Raw genomic sequence first — 8935 nt, 5'->3', positions numbered from 1 at the left:
TATATATAACTGTTCTGGCTTTTGTCCCTTTTCTCAAAAAATCAGACTTGTGAGATATAAACTCATAATTGTGAGATAAAAAGTTGCAATTACATTTTATTTTTAAATATACACTCAGAATTGCGAGATATACACTCAGAATTCGCAATTTTGAGAAAAATTGTGAAAAAAGAAGTGAGAATTGTGAGATAAAAAGTTGCAAGTTATTTTTTAAATTGTCTACTCCATGGGGGAAAAAAAGTACAAATGTAAACCAAGAATTCTGAGGAGAAAAACAAAACAAAAAAATCTAAATTGTGAGATGTGAAATCAAAATTCTGAATTCTGTGTTTATATCAATTCTGTCTCCCCGAAATACCCGCACCAAACATTTTCGCTATGATATCGTTAAACTCCTGGCAAGAATATTTCTGCATTTCTTTCTTCATTCTTTTGCAGGCTTTTTTTATGTATAAATCCCCAAACACCAACACATTTGAAGACTTGACAGTCTGTGTGGTTGCATCATACTCATTCTGGGTTTTTTTATGCGTTTTGATACTGTCACCAGCAACAGGTGGACATTGTGTATGCTGACAGACAGAAGACCCTGCCATCTCTCTCTCCATGTCATAAAGTTTTGCATTTTTACATGCATCTTAATCAAGTTTGCAGTCACTTTTTGCTGGTGTGCACATGCATAGAATTTTAAAATGTTATATAACACAAAATATTATAATTGGCTGTGAGTGTGCATTAACAGCTAATTAAGCATGAATCAATGCAAGTCTTAAACTTCAGTAATGTATTACAAAGTGCTTACAAGTGCTGATTAATTAATGCAATTAAAAGTGAGGCAACTAGTAGAGTTTGAAGATTTTTCCAAAGGCAAATTATTTTTTCCCACTTGTTGTTAACATGGCCGCACAGTTAGAAGTTGATTTGAGTGTCATTGTTTTCCAGTAAGGTGCTTAGACCACATCATTGTGATGATTCTGCTTTAATATTGTTCTTATACCGTGATATTTGTCACAGTAATATCTTTGTTTTGTAGATGGCATTGATTTATGTCTGGTCACTCACTGCTGAGTGAAAAGAGAGTTCATGTGAAAGAGCATCTGTAAATGTGAATCAAATGTCTCTGAATAGGAATGCTAGAAAATCAATGATCTGAGTGAAATGAAGCCAAAAATAAATATAAAAATAAATATATATTGAAAGGTGGTGTGTTATTTTTTTAAGTGCATAAACTGTAAGAAATCCGTAGGTTGTTTCTTTGTTTGGCAGTCATTACTTCTGCAATTATGTTTTACGCAGAAATTGCACACTTTACTTGTACTGTAGGTGTCATTATTAATTATCACTCAACAAATTGGGAAAACTGATAAAAATAGAGAATAACAAATGAAAAAAAGTATAGAAAAACATGTTAAAGAGGCCATATCCTTTCCCCTGCTCTACACCCACAGTGTTAATGAAAATGTATTGCACAGATATATATATATATTCATTATAATATAATTAGTCATAATTTAAATGTGATAATTTAATAACTAAGTAATCATTATTTTACTTTACAAGAGCATTTTTATAACATTTTATTGTGCTGTTGTGCTATTGTTAATTGTCACAGTTTATAAAGTGTTTTAACAAAAAAAAAAAGTATAGAAAAACATGTTAAAGAGGCCATATCCTTTCCCCTGCTCTACACCCACAGTGTTAATGAAAATGTATTGCACAGATATATATATATTAATTATAATATAATTAGTCATAATTTAAATGTGATAATTTAATAACTAAGTAATCATTATTTTACTTTACAAGAGCATTTTTATAACATTTTATTGTGCTGTTGTGCTATTGTTAATTGTCACAGTTTATAAAGTGTTTTAACAAAATATAGTAATAATAATAATAATAATAATAATAATAAAGTGTTTGTAAAGGGATAGTGGATGTTGAAGTTGAACGACAGTCTTATGGGTTTGAGTGAATAGATTATGGCAGTTTACATTTTTGGGGAACTATCCCTTTAAATAACCATCATTATTATTTACATTTATTGTTTTACTCTTGTGTATATACTGTATTACATCAGTAAGATTTCACAATTTTTGCAGCTCAGTTTAACAGATTTTGTTGGACTTGTGAGGAGTTTGGAGAGTTACAGTTTACTTTCATAATATATAATTCTCTTATCACAAAAGATAAATGGATATATTTAGATTTTTTATTGTATATGTATAGCCTATAAAGCACATACATGGATGGATAATTTTTTTTATAATAAGAAACATGTCAGCTGTCACACATATTGAAGACAAAGTGACAGTGTCAAAAATATTTTCAAATGATGTGTTCCCCAATCTAAAGGATATCTCAAATCCTCAAATTAAACTTGAATAATCCACATTCATATTCATACACAGAATATTGTCGATTCCAAATATGGAGGTGCAGCGTCTGTCTGTAAACCGCCAGGACCATTTAATCTTTAATGCAATTTCGAGTACGTGTTCCATAAGAAAATGATCAAAAGCAACGAAAGTATTTTGAGAGAAAAAAAAAAAGAGATGGAGTAAAAGAGCGAGAGAGAGAATTTACAAATCTGTAAAAGCATTCATACTTGTGTTTATATAAGCAAACAAATTAATCCGGCAAGACTAGACTAAACACTATAATGACTCCTCAGAATTGCATAGAGCAATCAATGGGAATTCAAACACAAAGAGAAAAATACATTTCTAACAAGTCAATCAAATTGAATTCATTCAAAAATAATGCTGACAGATGATCAAAGCTTCATTTAAATGAAAAACTTGAAAAGAATACTTATATTTCTTCAGTCAGGTCAAAATATGGTCAAATGCATGATTTAGATGAAATATAAAGTGTATTTTATAAATAATTATATATTTTTTTCTAAATATATGTCACATAAATATAAAGTGCAACTAAACACACACAATGGTATTCATATCATTATGGGGACATTCTATAGGCATAATGGTTTTTATTTACATTTACATTTAGTCATTTAGCAGACGCTTTTATCCAAAGCGACTTACAAATTAGTCATTTTTATACTGTACAAATGGTATTTTATACTGTACTTTCTGCATTTTTAGATTTCCAAAATGATTTCCAATGATTTATAGGCTTGTTTCCTCATGGGGACCTAAAAATGTCCCCACAAGGTCAAAATCTACTGGTATTACTATACTTGTGGGGACATTTGGTCCCCATAATGCGGTGAATAGGCACACACACACATACACACAGGTGTTTTTGTATGATTTAATCAATTTGTGGACTGAAATAATGTCAAATTGTTCATAAAGTTTACTGTAAACATTGATAATACAGTGTGGGGTCCGAATTGACTGTCAGTAGGCTGTCATCTTTGAGAAGAGTTTTGACATTGATAATACAGTGTGGGGTCCGAATTGACTGTCAGTAGGCTGTAATCTTTGAGAAGAGTTTTGACTGACTGACTGACTGACTGTTGTACTCTTAGTAGGAACAGCTTACACCCATCTAGAAAAGCTGTCAACAATCATCAAGACTGTCATGTACCCTTGGAACCGAAATGTAATTCACCAGCAGTTGTTGAAAAGGAAGTGCAAGTGTATGTGGAAGTGGCAGTCATTCTAGATTTCCCACATTCACCCTTCAAAAGGCCAGATGTTTTACAGTTTGTAATACTACTGTATTGGTGTTACTGAGATACTATTGTTATACAGAAATAGGACATAAACATCTAACCCATCTGTATTAAAACTGTATAAAAAATAAACAGCTCGCATACTATATTTGTGCTTTTGAGGATCACATAGTATGATATAGGAGAATATATGGTTCATATTCGAGAAGGGAAAAGGCCCAAAAGTGAGCAAACGTGCAGTTAGGTACAGTTGCTGATATGGCCAAAAAATAAGATGAAATTATGATGGCATGTAATGTAAATCAATGAGATCTTTATAACAGTATAGCAGACTACTTACATAAAATGCATATAAATATCAGTTGTCCCTCTATATCTCCCAATAATATGTCTTAGTAAGATGATATGTTTAGTTTTGTGATGAACACTGCATTTTTTATTTTGGGGGCAAAACATAAAGTGCAATACAATGATGATTGAGAGATGTACAAATAAACATTCCTCAAAAGCCTGGTATATACTTGATAAATGTAAACTTTTATTAGCTAAAAATATATACATAAATAAATAAATAAATAAATGACTGTTATAAAAAAAAAAACTGTTATTCTCTCTCTTTTTTAGTCTTTTTAATTTAGTTAGGGTTTATGGAGTGGCCTGGATATGTGTAACTCCTCTGACCCTTTTGATAAGGAAATTGACTTTGTGCCGTGATTTTATGACTGTTTCCAAGTTTGCTTGAATTATCATCATGTAATGTCACACAATTTTCAATCCAGGGCACCTATTCCTCAGGTGAACACTTGATGTACGTCTCTTTGATGTCTGTGCCAATGAACGTCTGTCTGTGTCAACACAGTTATGTCAGTTACAACTTTATTGGTTTTCATCCTTGCAGCTTTTTACACTGATTTGTCAGCAAATGTGTTTCCGCAGCATTCAGTAGTGTTAACTCAGGGGTGAGTTTTGGATTTAAACCTGCTGTGTATTGTTTTAGATGTCAAAATTAGGGCTGTCAGTTTAATGTTTTCATTTAGTTAATTGAGTACATAAAAAAATTATGTGTTAAAAAATAGCATAATTAATCATATTATTAAGTTTTCCAACCAGCATTTCAAGCTTGAAATATCACCTTATTGAAGGCATGTTTTTGCAGGTCCTCAGGGGCCGTTCGCACTACATGTGTGTTTTTCAAAAACAGCTGGATGGAGCTCAGTAGAATGCACAATGCAGGGTTCTTTAGGTGTGTTGAATACGTTTTTTTATCTTGATACGACATCCTAAAACACAGTGCCCATGGTGTAAGATGCCGTAAGAAACAGTGAGACGTGATGTAACATCCAAAGATGTCAGTTTATACAGAGTCCATGTTGAAAGAAATGAATACTTTATTCAGCACAGGTGTATTAAATTGATCAAAAGTGAAAGGTGAAATACTTTTGAGGTTCATTTGACATTGAAGACTGGTATAATGGCTGCTAAAAAAATCACAGGTAGTTTATTTTACAGACACTAGATTCACAATGCCAGTGTTTTTGTTTGTGTTGTTCCTTTTGAAAGTCACTTTGGATAAAAGTGTCTACTAAAGGTAATATAATATAAATGTATTTACTAACAGGTGTGACTCTTCAATTGTCCTGTTCATAACAGCTTATTGGAGTAGCTTCAAAAAAAGCGTTTATGAATGAATAACTGATGTGATTCTTGTGACAGTCAGTAATAACATCTTTAACAATAACTAAAGTAAATACCAAACACTTTCATAACACCAGAAGGTCGTATCACAATTGACAACATTATTTAGTAAATGAGGTGGAAATTGAGCTGTCAAATCTTAAATGATAGTGGCTTCGAAATAAATAAAAAGAAGTGCATCTGGAATCAGTTGAGATGTTTGTTGCTTCAATCAGCAAACTTACCTGCTTCAATGGACCTTTCAGCTCAGTTTGTTGTGCTATTTTATTTTCTATGGAGGCGTAAAGGGCAGTTTTCAATGTCGGAAAAGGTTTCAGTTGTTCATCATTTAGGTGGACTGTATATTTTGAATTCTTAACCTTTTACCAAGTCATTGAGTGATTCTGATTTCTTTCTGTCTCCTGAACTCTACATGTTTTTAAAATGATTTTTAAAACTCAAATCTATTCTAAAATCAGCTGTTTTGTTATAAAGGAGTCATGTCATGAAAAAAAAATCAAATTTTCTTTGTTTTTTTAAATAAAAGAGTTTGAGTTACTATAATATACAGATGTGTGACAGATGAAAGTTAATATCTGGAGGTCCGGTGGCTCTGTTATGCTGTAGCAGGCAATATGATGGCATGGTTAAAAGGGAAGGGTCACTGCAAATCAATGCAAAGCTGTTTAGAGTAATCACTTTTTTCCTATGATGATACATTTCTATCCAGATGGGATTGAACAATGCCCTCACATGAGGGTCCACTGAACGGTTTGGTGAGTAGGAAAATTATGTGAATCATAGGCTATAGCATTTGCATTCACCAGATCACACCTATGGGTGATTTTGGACCAACGTATTAAACTCCGCCCTCAACCACCATCATCAAATTACCAAATAAGGGAATATTTTTTGGGAAAAATGGTCTGATCTCTCCAGCAGTGTTCCAGAGACTCAAGAATCAGTGCCGAGACATACTGAAGCTGTTCTGAGAAACTACAGTTTGTTGACCTTTGCAAATTTCAGATAAGTTTCCATGACTGCCCACCTTTAGTTCTGAATTTAGTGTTCAGAAATTTGGCCCGTCATAGTGATGTCGTAAGAAAATAGATATGCTTTAAACACCAGAAAGACTAACGATCAGTGTTCATTTTGAGAGCAAATTTTGATTTACTTCAGTCATAGACTTTTGACTAAAATGCCATTTAGTTTTAGTCATATTTTAGTAACCTGAATTGTTTTTAGTTTTAGTCTAGTTTTAGTCGACTAAATATCATAAGATTTTAGTCGACTAAATCTACAGTAAATTTAGTCGGCTAAAATCTAATGGGTTTAGTTACAGTGTAATGCGTTTATTAAGCATTTCTCCAAACTTTCTAAACTCATTATATAGGTTTGTTATTAAGGTTTTATCATGATAGACACCAATTTAACTGCGGTGACACACAACATGCCTTTATGTTAAAATTAAATAAAACCACTTCTCATAAAGAACAAGAACATGGTCTTCTTTTTAATGAAATACCAATGGTTATACAGGCTAATTATGCATTCTTTATAGCAACTTGTTTACCATATTCTTCATTCTTTCAAGCAGACATATTTATTTCTGTAAATAAATTTAGATTAATCTTTAGGGCTACTAAAGTTTTTCAGTCAAGAGCAGTGAGTGATTTTCTGTCTTTCTTTCGTTGCTTGATTAACATCAATGACTCGGACAATTGCAACTAAAGGCTAGGCTTAAAAAATTGGCTGCTGTCCCTTTAAAACTGAATACACAGCTGCTATGGATGCAATGTACTGATACACGTTCTCCCTACTGTTTACGTTCACTTAATACGTAATCAACAGTGTTTACATGAATACTCGTCAAAACGGACAATTCGACATCATTTTGTGCGTAATTCTCCGTTCATGTGATGCGAAAGAGTACTCGCGCGCTGTGAGACGCACTTTCTGTGTATGCTTCAGTGTCTGCGCTTTGAAAACCGGACCGAAATTATTTATCTATATGTCTGCTCTTCTCTTACTCCCACATACTGAAATTTTTTTACGTTTTATGCGACGTGCAGCAAGTGTATTTTAGCTTATGTCCCGCCGGCTCAAATGTACGCATCTAACCTCCTAACCACGCAGCAGATTTGTTCTGAAATTGAATGATTCTCTTCCCAAATCGTCCCTCCCTAACATTTTCGTCTCATTTTTGTTCTTTGACGAAAATGTCAATATATTTTCGTCATAGTTTTTGTCATTCAAAAAGATTTTTAGTTCGTTATCGTCTCGTTGTCGTCAGTGAAAAAAATTTAGTTGACTAACATTATGACGGAAATTATACGTCAACGAAATTAACACTGCTAACGATAAAAGTAAATCTGAATTGTGACCTTGATGAACATTATCTGTAAGACCTCAGGGGTAAAACAAATTATAAAAATGTATGATCTGTCCATCCTAAATTACATGGTACAACGGGGATGGGCAACTCCAGTACTGGAGGCCCACTACAGGGATGGAGTTTAGATCCATCCCTAATCAAACACACCTGAGAAATCAAATCAAAGTCTTCAGGAATACTGCAGGTGTGTTTGTTTAACAATGGAGCTAAACTCTGTAGGACAGTGGCCCTCCAGTACCGAAGTTGCCCATCCCTGCACTACAGCCCAATGGGGGTGCACAATCCATTTCTGGGTGAACGACTATCCTGCAGAGTTCAGTTACAACCTTGCTCCAAAACATTTTAATTAGCTAGTTTAGGTGTATTTGATTAGGGTTGGAACATAACTTGGCAGGAAGGTAGACCACCAAGAACAGGATTGGGCACCCCCATCTTTAGCCCTATTCGCAGAGGACAAGTTTTCTAAAAGAGGTTTGAGTTGAGTTCTTATCACCCGATGTCTATGATTTCAAGTATCAATTTGGACAGGACTAACATCACTGTGTTTGTTACAGAGGTGGGAGTGTGTGCTTTCTAGATGTGGTCATGAGATGTGGTTGCATGCATCATATATGATGTATTTTTTTTATGAAATATGTATTGATATTTTAATTTATGGATAAATAAACTTCACATGAGTTTATAGAGGTGGTTGCGTATAATAAATCCACATAAGTGAGCAGAGAAACCTAGAAAGGTGTTTTACCTTATTATTATTTTTTTCCATCGTATGAGCCCTTAAAGGGGTCCTATTATGCTCTTTTACAAAGTCTTGATTTTGTTTTGGGGGTGTACTAGAATATACTCTCATGCTTGGTGGTTCGAAAAACACATTATTTTTCACATAATTTACATTATTAAAATACCTTTCTCCCCAGGCTGGCACAAACGGCTCGATTAGTTCCGGCTTTGATGAAGGTCCGCCTTCCGAAAAACAAAATGTGTTGTGATTGGTTAGCTGTCCCAGTGCGTTGTGATTGGCAAACAGCTTAGACGGTGTTTCAGTACTGCCACGCCCCTTGCTCCGTCTTTCAACAAAAGCTTTTGGCGAATCCGGCACTACTCATTCGTGATGTGGAAGCTGTCCTCAGTAAAATGCGCAGCACACAATAGCAAATTGGGGTTATAATGCTCAGGAACAGAGTTAAAAAATAAATTGCAACCACTGTTTCCTGACATCA

The sequence above is a fragment of the Sinocyclocheilus anshuiensis genome, unplaced genomic scaffold (genome assembly GCF_001515605.1).
Source record: "Sinocyclocheilus anshuiensis isolate Anshui unplaced genomic scaffold, SAMN03320099.WGS_v1.1 scaffold41, whole genome shotgun sequence".
Classification (NCBI taxonomy): Eukaryota; Metazoa; Chordata; class Actinopteri; order Cypriniformes; family Cyprinidae; genus Sinocyclocheilus; species Sinocyclocheilus anshuiensis.
The sequence above is the reverse complement of the archived record's forward strand: the minus strand, read 5'-3'. Positions refer to the sequence as shown.